Source organism: Arachis hypogaea, chromosome 17 (genome assembly GCF_003086295.3).
Source record: "Arachis hypogaea cultivar Tifrunner chromosome 17, arahy.Tifrunner.gnm2.J5K5, whole genome shotgun sequence".
Classification (NCBI taxonomy): domain Eukaryota; kingdom Viridiplantae; phylum Streptophyta; class Magnoliopsida; order Fabales; family Fabaceae; genus Arachis; species Arachis hypogaea.
In genome coordinates, this window is record NC_092052.1 from 48,013,278 (window position 1) to 48,028,137 (window position 14,860).

At 32.2% G+C, this 14,860-nt stretch overlaps 2 long non-coding RNA genes across 5 annotated transcripts; both read left to right on the top strand.

The window, feature by feature from the left end:
* Nucleotides 1-750: 750 nt before the first annotated feature.
* On the top strand, nt 751-6,063 carry LOC140180952 (uncharacterized). Of its 4 annotated transcripts, none has more exons than XR_011875239.1 (8): nt 751-1,250; nt 2,244-2,343; nt 2,551-2,618; nt 2,915-2,936; nt 3,034-3,106; nt 3,432-4,131; nt 4,696-4,820; nt 4,901-6,063. It is a non-coding gene; the product is annotated as an uncharacterized lncRNA (long non-coding RNA). The 4 variants fall into 4 exon arrangements; XR_011875237.1 differs by having other exon boundaries at nt 752-1,250; nt 2,915-3,106; nt 3,432-3,820; nt 3,917-4,131; nt 4,901-6,062; XR_011875236.1 differs by having other exon boundaries at nt 2,915-3,106; nt 4,901-6,062.
* A 1,088-nt stretch (nt 6,064-7,151) lies between these two features.
* On the top strand, nt 7,152-10,360 carry LOC112763266 (uncharacterized). The gene is made up of 6 exons (XR_011874763.1): nt 7,152-8,010; nt 8,490-8,632; nt 9,147-9,230; nt 9,315-9,403; nt 9,736-9,810; nt 10,005-10,360. It is a non-coding gene; the product is annotated as an uncharacterized lncRNA (long non-coding RNA).
* Nucleotides 10,361-14,860: the final 4,500 nt, after the last annotated feature.

Here is a 14,860-nt window from a genome sequence, read left to right on the forward strand (position 1 = left end):
AACTTTGATCACAATTGACACTTTGAAGGAAGCACTTGCCACCACTCCAATTATTCAGAGTTTGTCGTTTGAATTAATTTGTGATGCCTCTAATCAAGAGACCGGTGATAGTAAGAACTCTCATATTATTCATTATTCATCCTAGCAACTGTTTTTTGCTTTGACAATTTCTATTTTATACTTAAGAAATCTAAGGCAGCCTCAACTCATTAGGTGCATTCTCTTTCTCCAAGAGTTTGATTTGGAGATTAAGGATAGGAGTGGAGCGGAGAATCAAGTAATGGATCACTTGAGCCAAGTAGAACACACTCCACCGTCCTATCTCGCCATAAATGAGAAAACTGAATCCAGTGTTTTGGCCTGTTGGTCTTTCAAACATGCATAGCCTCTTCCTTTTGCCTCAACCGTACTAATAATCCTTCGAGTAATCCTGTCCTAAATCTCACATGTCTTATCAGTAAAATTAAAGTTGAAGAGTGCTAGGGTCAACATATTTTATGATTTGTAGTAATTAATTAGTTATCATTAGTATTTTTAATGGTGTGAGATTACATCTAATGGTGTGTGATTATTCACTTTTCTTTTGTTGGTTAAGTGCTGATCAAATTTTAACAAAAACAAGTATAATTACCCATGCCATGCACGCACTACTACATTATAGACATTTAGTAACATTTACCTCTTAACATTTATTAAAATGTTAGTAATTATAACAAAATTACATCTTAAGTAACATTTATGTTAAAATGTTACTAAATACATTTATTTATTTTTAAATGTTACCTATTCCTAATTATTTATTCACATTTATAGGAACAAGCAAACTTCTTTGGTCACAAAATCAAAATCTCTCACTCAGTCACTCTTCACCTCCAAATCTCGCTCACGCTGCGATCTAATTCTAATCACTTATTACTTCGCGCATTTGCTTTGATCTCGATCTCGCTGGATTTCAATCCCAATCTCGCTCTTGCTCGATCTTGATCTCGCTCTTGCTCGATCTTGATCTCGCTCTCACTCTCGCTCGATTCTCGATTCTCGCTCTCGCTCTCGCTCGATTCTCAATTCTCGCTCTCGCTCTCGCTCGATTCTCGATATCTCTCCAGTGAGGCTGCAACCTTTGAATTTGATATTCCATGTAGAGTATTTAGCTTGTTCACACCACAAATCTAGGTCTGGAATTCTATGATGGAATTCCAAGGTTCAATGATACTTGTTCACACAACAAATCTAGGTCTGGAAGGTCCAAGGTTTGGTTTTCAACTTTCAATTCTCTAATTTTTGGTTTTTAGATATGTATTAGTGTTAGTAATGTTGATTGCTATGTATTTTGTGATGATTTTAATCTCAATTTCTGCTCAATTCATTCACAAATATTTAACCTGGTGAGTTTATTAGGGTTGAGAATGGGAACAACTCGATTGGCTATAAGCATGACTAACAATATCAATTCGTCAAGCCATGCATTCATTTCATCTCTCAAGATCGCTTCTCCACCACTTCAATAATTCCTCTGTTTTAAATTAATGGCGCTTTCATTTTTTCGTTTTAACTTCATTTATTAGAAATAGTTAAATAGGGTATTTGTATAATTAACATGTGTAACACTATCATGATTTGATTTTTACCGAGAAAATAAAGTAGGTGTAACTCTAATTAAGGAGAGATAATGTAATATTAGAACTTAATTAGAAGCTAAAGTATAGTTTTTTAAGCATCTTGTATCATTTCATTTGGTTTATTAACTTCATTTAGTTCCCTCTGTCAGTAATGAATCCTTATGGTTGAACTAAGGTATGACTTGCAGAATAAACGGTTTTGATATGGATCCCTTGGATTTGATATTCGTTTGTGAATCTCACTACTCAAGATTTGATCAAATCTAAATTTCAATTCTACTCTGCCATATGGAATTTAAGTAGTTGTGGCATTCAATACTTGATTTCTATATGTGATAGTCATTTAGATTTTAGATTAAGACTAGAGGTTTTTCGCTTGCTAGTTGACAGTATGATTAACAACTAACAACTTAATTTAAGAAAATTGCTGCATGTATTTATTTGTTTATTTTCAAAATCTAACTTGAAAGTTTTTTACTATAACTGTTTTGAGTTCAAAATATCTTAAGATTGAGGGTTCATTTTTCTGATGCATGATGTAAGGATGTCTCGTTCATTCTAGCTATAATGATTAACAGTTCAAGCTTTAGCATGTATTTTTATTCTTTTCATTGTTTGCTACAGTTGTAGGAGTCAAGCAAGTACCAGTACCATGAGCAACTTTGGGATTCTCCTTTCAGCCATGCCTTACCCAACTGTCTCAAGCCAACAGCTAAATATAAAGGTTCCTGATGCTTATTACACTTATTCATATTACACTGCTGCTTATTTGTTCATGTATTTTCTGGCCTTCCTTTTATTTCAACTTCACCTTTTATCTACCTCAAGTACATATGCATTTGTCTTTTCAACCAGAGCTTACCTTTGCTGTAACTGTTTACTGCATCTTCCCTCTCTCCTGTGGTTTGTTAAATATGTTACTCTGTCATAGGTTCCCAAGGATTTGATCGCTATCTTACCGTGAGAAGCAATGGTGGACTAAATCAAATGCAAACTGGTGTAAGTGACAACTTACTTTATTGTAAAGTCCTGTAAATGGTAACTAATGAAATTCATGCTCTTCTTCCTATAATTGTATGTATGAAAATTTCAAACTTTGTTCAATGAGTTACTAGTATAGAGGAGAGGGAAGCTCATTTGAAAGCTCGGTGAGTGATCCACAACTTTAGACTGTTATGGACTTTGCCATCACCTCTTCTTTTTTTAAGATTAATTATTTGCATTTGTATGACTGTTTGCATAGTGACACAAATAGATGAGGATATTATATGCCTAATAATCTGGTCTTCACACAGGAGCTGCTTGGGAATTGTGAGGGTCAGATAAATAACAACATGATATAAATTTGTTTCAAGTGTCGAAAATCCAATGGAATGATTCATCTGATGTCAGCTCTCGAACTATAAATTTGTAGGATAAGTCTTCACACAGGGTTGCAGCTGGATGCTTGGACCATTCTCTAATGATTTGTTGAATTGAACAAACTGGTGAGAAACCTAAAGACTAGCCACATAAATTGATGCCATTATGCTGTATTGTTGTTCTGACTTGGGCCTTGCATATATACCTCTACCTTTTGTAATTTGTTCTTAGAACTAATCAGGACAGGTAAATCAGAATATTATAGACTTGAGTGATTCAAATATTGCTGGTGTTCTTTTTGTCAACCTTTTTGAACCATTCTCATATCTGGTTACTCACAATACATAGATTAACCTCGCAAACTTTTTCGAAAGTGCAACATAAACTCCTTCCTGTGAAATGAAAGTTGTTATGTTACAGGAAATTGATTATAATTTATGTTTATTTCAGGGGGTATTATAAGTGCAGCAACATGAGAGGGTGCCCTGCTAGGAAGCATGTTGAGAGGTGCTTGGAAGAGCCTTCAATGCTAATAGTTACCTATGAAGGGGAGCACAACCACCCTAAATTATCAACATAATCTGCAAACGCATGAACTCTATCATTCAATTTATCAAAACCTGTTATTAATTTTAGATTCTGCTATAATGTACATATCTTAAATGGGGATAAGCATGGATTTTTCTTCTTTTTTTCTTTCTCCAACTTTGGGATAGTTGGTTAATTAGCCGTTTAGTTAGAATGAGAATGAGGCTCAATGATGAAATTTAAAGTCGTCTGTAAAATTGGCATTGTCAATTCTTAAGAACTCTTGACTTTCTTGAGCATGTTACGAACATGTAAGCGTTTTTTATTTTTTAATGAATGCTTCTTTTTTTTTTATATAGCTTCTTAATTCTTACTTTGTTTTATTGAATTATGATTTTTGTTTCAAGTGTTACAACGATTGCCGGTAGAGGAAAATGGAGTCGTGGAGGGGGCCATGTTGATGGACCAAGTGAGGAAGCTAAATTTTCTAATGACTTTGATGTGGTTTATGTTGGAAGTAGTTGCTCCCTACTTGTAATAGACAGAGGAAACCAAGCCATCAGGGAGATCCAACTGCACTTTGATGACTGTGCTTATCAATATGGAAGTGGATTTCCTCTCGGTAAGCTAAATGAACCTGACATATTTCTTTGAATTTTATTAGCTACAAATTAAAAGCGACGGCCTTAGATTTGCAGGAATTGCAATGCTTGTTTGGGCTGGCTTTTTTGGTTATATGTTGGCACTGTTGCAGGAATTACATGAAAACCATATGCAGTCTCAGTAGGTCTCAATTTTAGTATATACATCCTACATGAAAACATCTTACATGACTTAATATTTACATGAAAACCATATGCAATACTACACTTGTTTCTTTTCTTTCTTCAGAGATGAACTAATATTTACTTGCAGGAATATGGTCATCGTGTTAGGGTGGCAACTCATTCTAATTTCACTACTAAAATTTAGATATTTACTAACACTTTATCTAACATATTTTAAAATGTTAGCTATACTAGTAAAATTATACTTTTAGTAACATTTGTCGAATAAATGTTAAAAAATATATTTTTTCTTAAAAGAAAGAAGAAAAATTAGATGTAAATGTTACCAAATGTGTAAAGAGGTAAAAATTATACTAAGGCATTATTTTTTAATCTCTTTCGTGTTCTTTTCTTTACAGTTCACAATGACCGAGAAAACCACTCCCAAGTTTCATCGCATCTCCTTCCTCTACACTTCATCTTCTTCCTTGATCTCAATCGCAATCTGAGCATTCTCCAGATTTGGATTCTCCTCTCAATTTTGGTAAGCATGTGCTCTCTTCTTTAACTTTTTTCTATTCACTCAGTTCTTCAATTTCTTATCTATTGCTGATTTCGATCCAGATCTGAATCATTGGTGCACGAAATCGTGATCGTTCATTCCTTGGTAACGGCGCCAAAAACTTCATGCGCACGTTCATAATTTTTGTTCTTTGTCACAACTTCGCACAACTAACCAGCAAGTGCACTGGGTTGTCCAAGTAATAAACCTTACGTGAGTAAGGGTCGATCCCACGGAGATTGTTGGCTTGAAGCAAGCTATAGTCACCTTGTAAATCTCAGTCAGACGGATTCAAATGGTTATAGAGTTTTAATAATTAAAAGATAAATAAAACGTAAAATAAAGATAGATATACTTATGTAATTCATTGGTGAGAATTTCAGATAAGCGTATAGAGATGCTTAATTTCTTCTGAATCTCCGCTTTTCTACTGCTTTCATCCAATCCTTCATACTCCTTTCCATGGCAAGCTGTATGTTGGACATCACCATTGTCAATGGCTACATCCCGTCCTCTCAGTGAAAATGGTCCAAATGCGCTGTCACCGCACGGCTAATCATCTGTCGGTTCTCGATCATACTGGAATAGGATTCAGTAATCCTTTTGCGTCTGTCACTACGCCCAGCACTTGCGAGTTTGAAGCTCGTCACAGCCATCCCTTCCCAGATCCTACTCAGAATACCACATACAAGGTTTAGACTTTCTGGATCTCAAGAATGGCCGCCAATAATTCTAGCCTATACCACGAAGACTCTGACCGTAGATCAGGAGGCTAAGAGATATGCATTCAAGCTTGTTTGCATGTGGAACGGAAGTGTTTATCAGGCACGCGTTCATAAGTGAGAATGATGATGAGCGTCACATAATCATCACATTCATCATGTTCTTGTGTGCAAATGAATATCTTAGAGAAGAAATAGGCTTGAGTTGAATAGAAAAATAATAGTACTTTGCATTAATTCATGAGGAACAGTAGAGCTCCACACCTTAATCTATGGTGTGTAGAAACTCTACCGTTGAAAATACATAAGTGAAAATAGGGTAGACATGGCCGAGTGGCCAGCCTCCCATGGAGGTCTCAGAACGTAAAAGTTACATAATGTGTCCCAGAGATTTCTAAATACAATAGTAAAAAGTCCTATTTATACTAAACTAGTTACTAGGGTTTACAGAGATAAGTAAATGATGCAGAAATCCACTTCTGGGCCCACTTGGTGTGTGCTTGGGCTGAGCATTGAAGCTTTCACGTGTAGAGGTCTTCCTTGGAGTTGAACGCCAGTTTGTAACTTATTTTTGGCGTTTAACTCTGCTTTGCAACTTGTTTCTGGCGTTTAACGCCAGAATAGGGCAGAAAGCTGGCGTTGAATGCCAGTTTGCGTCGTCTAACCTTGGGCAAAGTATGGACTATTATATATTGCTGGAAAGCCCTGGATGTCTACTTTCCAATGCAATTGAGAGCGCAATATTTGGATTTCTATATCTCCAGAAAATCTACTTTGAGTGTAGGGAGGTCAGAATCCAACAGCATCTGCAGTCCTTCTTCAGCCTCTGAATCAGATTTTTGCTCAAGTCCCTCAATTTCAGCCAGAAAATATCTGAAATCACAGAAAAATACACAAACTCATAGTAAAGTCTAGAAATGTGATTTTTATTTAAAAACTAATAAAAATATATTAAAAACTAACTAAATCATACTAAAAACTATGTAAAAACAATGCCAAAAAGCGTATAAATTATCCGCTCATCAATCATGCATATGTAATTTCTCGCCTCTAGTTCATCCTCTCATTGTCTGCACTGTCATTGTGCCGTCTTCTTCTCGCATGTGCCATCGTCTTCTCCCTGCGCAGTCATCTTCTCACCGATTCCATCGTTTGCTCATCCCTTATCTTCTTGCTCCTTCAATCCTCTTTAATCTTTACTTGATAATTAATCTGTAATTAATTTGATGTATAATTATTAGTTAATTTAGGTTTTTAATTAGTTATTTAGTAGTTAGGTTTTGAATTTAGGTTTTAATTAAGTTGTTTATTTAAATTTAGGTTTTAATTATTTTGTTCTTTGCTTTACATTTAGCTGAAATCCTGCACATTACTAATATGATTATTGTCGTTTTAATATTTGGATAATGTGGTAGGAATTATGAATTCAATTAAGGAATTTTCATTTCTATACTTGTTTCTGAAATATCTCCTTGTAAATTTACGTGATATTTTCTGTGTAATTAATCAAATTAAACTTAATTAAACATGCTCAAAATACAGAATATCTAATGAAGATAAATAATGTTTATTACCAGAGTCTGAAGATCATTTTTCTTGAAGATAATTGCTGAGAAGTGGACAGGGATTATAGCCTTGCCACACCACTTAGAAAAAGAAGACATGGAAATAGGTGGTGTGACTTTTCAGTACCAAGAACACAAACTAGAAAGTGTATCTAAGTAGTGAAATTAATGGGTGTTAAGACTACTATATCTATATTTATTTATGATGCTTAGTTACAACTCAAGTGTCATGATTACATCTCCAAATGGTTGAATTCCCAAGAATTATATAGCAAGGAAAATCAGTTAGAGTCTTACAAACGCAAGGGTTATTGTTTAGCACTTCCCTTGGTCCTCTCATAAAAAGTCCTTTTTCAATATGGTTTTTTCCTTTTCTTTTTCTAGATTTAGTGTCATGTTTCAATTATTTTTTCAATTTAGTCTCAGTTCATAATTTATGCAAAATGTTTTATTTTTTTTATATTTTTGCAGTTAGGGTGCAAAAATCGTTTTTTTTTTCTTTTAAATTTTAATTTTCAGATTTCACATATTATTTGCATTAGATAATGTAATTAACAAGTATGGGCATAAATTAGTGAAGTGCTTGAATAGGCTCATTTGTATTAGTGATAAGCATAAATTGATTCAAGCATTTTATAGGAGACAAGTTACATTATTATTTGCCTTTATACTCATCATTTATGGCACAGTTTATTATGTTTCACATCAGTGTATAGATTAGCCTCTGAACCAAGCAAATAATTGGTTGACAATGACATGCAATTTCTTATACTGAATGTTATATTTTTTAGCTTTGGGGGCAAAGGTAGCACCCAGTATACCGTTAAGGGATCACACAAAGAATTTCCACAGGAGCTTTTCCACGAGTTGAAACTCATCTGTCAGGTATGAAATCTAAAATTCTCTGATATCTCAGAAATTTGGATCACTGAAAGAAGCACTAAAAAATACTCGAGCTGGTTCTGATTTGCATGGCAGCTAGATGAAATTTTCTTTTTGTTCTTACTAGAACTTACTGAGCTGATTGTTTGTAATCTCTTGCTAAAAGAATTTTAGGAAAGCAGGTCACTCTTCTTAGTTAATTGATTGTGTTTAAGAATAATATTTGTTTTTGGGTGAAATAATAATAAACTCATATCATTTGCAATTCGGAGCTGCATCTATGTGACTATCAAAGACACAAGTAAGGATGTCTTGAGCTGTTGGTCGCTTTGGAGCTGCATCTGTTTTGAGTTCAAAATGTCTTAAGATTGAGGGTTCATTTTTTTGATGTGTAATGCAAGAATGTCTTGTTCATTCTAGCTATGATGATTAACAGTTCAAGCTTTAGCATGTGTTTTTATTATTTTCATTGTTTGCTACAGTTGCAGCAGCCAAGCAAGTACCAGTACCATGAGCAACTTTGGGATTCTCCTTTCAGCCATGCCTTACCCAGATGTCATTGTCTTTCCTAGTAGTGCAGAAATCATCAGACATATCTCCTCTATTTTTTACTGGTGTGTTAGAGGTGAGCCACTGAAGTGTGTTGTTTCTCTTAAATGGCTAAAAGTTTCTATTATTTCCTTCTAGTCTAGTAATGCATTTTAGAGTTTTCTTCGTTTCAGGCTGTGGTAGCTGCCTTGTTTATGAATATTTATATTGTTGGATTGAATCAATTGTCGGATATTGAAATAGACAGGGTATAGATCTTGCTAATAGATATAAAAATCTCGGTGACTAATAAATGCTTTTCTTTTGTACTTGGCTTCTGAATTATTCAAGTAGAATTGCTATGTGATTTATCAGTTAACTCACCAAAGTAGGATAGTCAAAAGCCTATATATTGGGTGTGAACAGGTGTTCTTGCAACTTGAGCACAGAACAGTTAATATGATTTTGACCACCATATTCTGGTTTAGATATTATTGTAACTTTGATGTGGTTATAAGTTATAACAACACACAACTTTTTATAGCTGTCAAACTTTTTCAGAGAAATTCCATGTGCCTTTTCTTATTATTGATCTGTATATCTTATTGCAGATAAACAAGCCATATCTTCCATTGGCATCCGGTGAATATTCTGTTGGAACTGGTGTCACAATTGTTGCATCATTTTCATTTCTGGTACCATATAGATTCAATACTTTTTCTAAGACAAGCTTTACTGAAATGGTGGAAAGAGGCTTACCGTTTTGTTCTCTTATACAGAGTTTTTGGCTTGGTTGGATTGTAGGTTCATGGCCATTTTTTGGGCTCTTTTCATCAGTTTTGTGCTTGGGACTGCTTATTCAATTGACGTGAGAGTTTCTTTTTCTTTTCTTTTTTTTAAAGACCTCATTTTCCCCACAATATATTATTTTGAATGGTCATCATACAATGTCTTCATTTTAAGAGTCTATATGTTCAGCATATTACTTGCATTATCAAATTTTGAAGCCATAAATGTCAAACAATATCCACTTGTCTTGATTTTTCTTTAATAAGAAAAGAATGTGTTAGTTGCTCATGAGTAACTCACCGGTTCAAAGCCAACCAATAAAGTGATACATTCATTTGAGTTAGCTATTGTTCTCTGTACCTCTCTTAATTCCTTTTTATTTTTATGGCATTGCAAAAATTTGTTCTGCAGAAATTGGTGGTATTTCCTCTCAAACTTCAAAATTTATGGATTTTGAATAATTATATGGGGAACTGTTTGGATAAGGTAAGAATATTAGGATAAATCAATGAGATTCTTCATTACTATGCTGAGTAAAAGTTGAAAAGCCTGAAACTTTTCTCCTGTTTGTAAATTTACAGTGTTACTATTTGACTATGGTTTTTTAGTATGTCCAAGGCCTACTTATTTGCCAGTTGCATTGAGATATTAACTCTCGAATATTCGTCCTGCTTGTATAGGATCTGTAGCTGCATTGAACTTGGTTGACTGGTTTAAGGGAATGGTAATAAGTCGTCGCAGCAATGAGCTAGTCAAGCAGATAAATACATTTTTCTAGGATTAGTATAAGGACTAAGTTTTTTATGTACATAGTATCACTTTTTCTTTTCTTTTTTATATGGAATGTTTATAGAGTTTAAGTGCTATAAGTATTTTTTTTCCATTTTATTTGCATCACGAAGCAAATTTGTACAATGATTATTGATTAATGAAAGAGACTATAAAATTTTTTTGTGAATTTGTAAATTTAATGAAATATTTCATGTTGTAGTAATTAATTTTAGTATATTTATATTATGTATAATATAAAATAAAAAATAAAAAATAGTATAATATAAGTAAAAAAATGTTACTAAAAATCTTTTGTAACATTTTTTAAGTGTTACAAAAAATATCTATGGTAACATTTTTTGAAGTGTTACAAAAAAATCTATGGTAACATTTTTCTAAGTGTTACATAAAATATCTATGGTAACATTTTTTAAGTGTTATAAAAAATAGCTATGGTAACATTTTTCTAAGTGTTACAAAATATATCTATTGTAACATTTCTTTTAAGTGTTATTAAGAAAGATTTATTGTAACATTTCTCATAATATTACTATAGAAGATCTATTGTAACATTTTTATTAAATGTTATTAAATCTTTAGAAAAATGTTAGTAAAACTCTTTAGTAACATAGGGTATATTTAACATTTGATAAAATATTACTAATATACATAGCTAACATTTTAATATGATTTGGTAATATTTTTTAAATGTTAGTAAAAATCAATTATGTAGTAATGTTTCAGCACATTTGTAAAGTCAGCTGGTGCAAATTTCTATCTGTTGGCAGGATGTAAGAGTTCTTAGCTCAAGTAGATAAATATATTTTTCTAGGATTAGTATAAGGACTAAGTTTTTTATGTACTATGTATCACTTTTCCTTTTCTTTTTTATATGGAATGTTCATAGAGTTTAAGTGCTATAAGTATTTTTTTTTTCTTTTTTTATTTTATTTGCATTACAAAGCAAATTTGTACAATGATTATTGATTAATGAAAGAGGCTATAAAAATTTTATTTTGTGAATTTATGAATTTAATGAAATATTTAATGTTGTAGTAATTAATTTTAGTATATTTATATTATGTATAATATAAAATAAAAAATAAAAAAGTATAATATAATTAAAAAAATGTTACTAAAGATCTTTTGTAATATTTTTTAAGTGTTACAAAAATATCTATGGTAACATTTTTTGAAGTGTTACAAAAAATATCTATTGTAACATTTTTCTAAGTGTTACATAAAATATCTATTGTAACATTTTTTAAGTGTTACAAAAAAATCTATGGTAACATTTTTCTAAGTGTTACAAAATATATCTATTGTAAAATTTCTTTAAGTGTTACTAAGAAAGGTTTATTATCACATTTCTCATAATATTACTATAGAAGATCTATTGTAACATTTTTACTAAATGTTATTAAATATTTAGAAAAATATTAGTAAAACTCTTTAGTAACATAGTGTATATTTAACATTTGTTAAAATGTCACTAATATAAATAGCTAACATTTTAATATGATTTGGTAACTTTTTTAAATGTTAGTAAAAGTCAATTATGTAGTAGTGTGATAAAATTAAAATTAAAATTTTAAGTTATTTTGCTAAAATTAATTTGAATTATAATAATTTGACTAATAAAAAAGCAATGAGTTATGCATTGTTTGTTTTTTTTAATTTAGTATTAATTGTATTAACTCTAAAATAGTTATTAACCGGTTTTAGTAATCTACTTTTTTCAATAAATCAGACATATATACTGAATATGACCATAATAATCTAGTAATACCTAAATCCACCAACAAATTGTTATATGTATAAGAACATATCAAAATCAGTTGAAAATGAACAACAAATTATTAGAGAATTCTAATGCAGAAAGTTCTCCAACAAACAATAAATAATTTAAACCCACTAAATAACAACTCAACAGTATTCTTTGATGCCTGCAAAATATATACCTGAAATAATACTATATCAATGTTAGTATGCAAAATTATATGATTAACGTAATTATAAAATTGTTTATCAGGAGAATAAAATAATACAGATTTTTATGATAATTATAATATTCTCAAGCAAAAAATGTATAAGAATGTATTACCGATTAGCACCTAGAATTTGTCAATTTTTTAAATTGATAGTAATAAATTTTAATAAATTAATAAATTTAATTAATAGATTTCGTTATTACCTTTTCATTATAAGCTCTCAGAAACTTCTCTATATACCACATTCATTGTGCAGTTATCTTCTAAGTGTTAGTGATCTTGCAACAGCACTTGCAGACCATCTTTACTCTTTACTCGTTACTCTTGCCTTTATTTTTCTAACTTTTTCATTACATAATCTACCATAGGTAGTACTGTTGATAGAATCGTAGGCCATTAGGTATGAAAAATAATAAACAGAAAAAGAACTATATCTGAGGTACAAATTTTCTAGATGATAAATAATTGTTACAATTCACTATTACTCCTTATATATATATATATATATATATATATATATATATATATATATATATATATATTATTCCACAATCTGTGCAATAAGCTTTTATATTTGATATCGATATATAGTCTCCAATCCCAATCCCATTCATATGCAAACTGTATATAATTTTTTTTAATAGAGCAATTTTAATTTTTAATGGAGATACTTGCAGTACAACAGATGCGGGGGATGCTTGCGGCAAACTTCCTATGGTGTCACAAACAGCATCAGCTCAGGGTGGATTGCTGCGATCTCTTCCCAAATTAGCCTTCTGATGTTGAATCACTCTGATTTTGTGTCAAACTCACCAAGCCCGCTGCTAACTCCAAACCATCTAGTGATGGTATAACCCAAATTCGCCTCCGAATACCCAAAATCAAGAATCTGAGGAACCCACCAAAGAAGATTGCAGAGCACGCGAAACTCTTTCCTGCTCTACCGTGCCCCACCCTGTCACCGTGGATTCTTGTGGCTGCCGATCCACCTTTCTCCCCCTGCTGTCGACCCTTCCCAAAATCAGATCCGTAGCTCAGATTCTTCATCGCGTGAACACATAAGGGGCAGAGGCACGAAACACATTTCCCTGCACCCATCCTCCGGACACCAATACCAGCTGCGTCGTGCTTCCCGTTACCGGTGGATCCATCACAGACCAGCTTCGTGGTTTACATTATTGATATGTACAAAATGCCTCTTTGTTAGTAAGGTTCTAGCTTGTTCTTCATTTATGATCTCTGTCTCGCATATGCATTTTTCTGTTTTATTTTTTTCTAAAATTAACTAGTATTTGAAAGGGTAGATCAAAGGTTTGTGGGGTACATTTTCAACAATTTTTCCTGAAAGTATAAGTCAGAGAAATAAATTGGAAGTGACAACTACTTTCCATGTAGCAGAACCTACCACCCAAATTTTGAGATGTGTAAGTTAATGAATTTGATAAGCCCTCAAACTAGAAGCAGATAATTTGTATCAATTATATCTAGAATCATAGTCCAAAATAATGAATCCTATTATCAAATATCAATGAAATAAAAGACTTGTTTGAATTTGAATACTATATCTATCCAAAGCTCTCAATTTTTTCATCTGACTCATAAGAGATGTGATAAGAACTTGGAGTGCTGATAAATTACAAAGCAGTACAAAGTTGCATTCTCAATTACTTGGACATGTAAAAGTTTATCTCATGGTGGTGGTGGCTAATATTGGCAATGCCAGATTACATGAATGTTAAGACTGGAATGGCTGGATGAGCAGTAGTTGCATATCTAATGGAATGGTCAAGTTTAGACCAATAAGAAACACAAGCTGGTTGCCAAATAACCTGATCAAGATTCAAGAAGCAAGAATTCTGTATGTATTACTATAACAAAAGTTATTCATTATATAAACTGAAATTAGTAAATGAAGAAGCTCACCAAAGTAATCCAAGCAAGAACGATGACATGAGTAGGTGCTTAGTAACAGGCGGTCGCGCCTGCCTATAGACAACACGATAAGGTGAGGATACCACATATTACAAATGAAGTGAAGATAAAGTTTGAGTTCTAAATTTTGATATGTGTAGGACTGTTATATGTCCAAAGAAATCAAGTATTATATCATTTCTAGCATAATACACTTTTTAAATTATTACTCTTGTTTCTCAGTTCCTGTTATCTCATTATTACTTATTTCTCATCCCAATACACTTACCAATTACTCATATATCTACAAACAGCATAGCTCCTGCTACTTATTCATGATCGAAAGGCCTAAGCTACCAAATGAAGTCAATGTTAAGAGTAAAGAAAAAAGCTGAAACAACAAAGTCACAACATTGGCCCAGTTAAAAATATTTCCTTTATCCCCTTGTCCTTTATCCCTTAAATATTTCTTTCTATCCCCTAACTTTGTAGAAATATTTTCTGTTAAGATGTGTGCAGAGATAGGATTTTGATGGATTTTGTAGATTTTTTAACAAGATGTTTATATATAACAGCTTCTTGTAATCATTGAAAATAAGAATACACACTCTTTATTTCATTAGTCTTATCTTTTTCTTTAAATAATCATATACAGTGTGAAGTCATCAATAAGAAGGAAAGCATATAGTTAGTTAGCCCCTTTATAATATAACTATATGCCAAGTTTAAAGCTTGCATTTTAGTTAGCATATAGTTAGTTAGCTCTTTCATAAGTTACCAATATATATAGATACAGCTCTATTAGAATTTTTAAAATATAGGAAGAGCATTAAGCTTGTGTTTTCAGTTAACTTACTAAATCA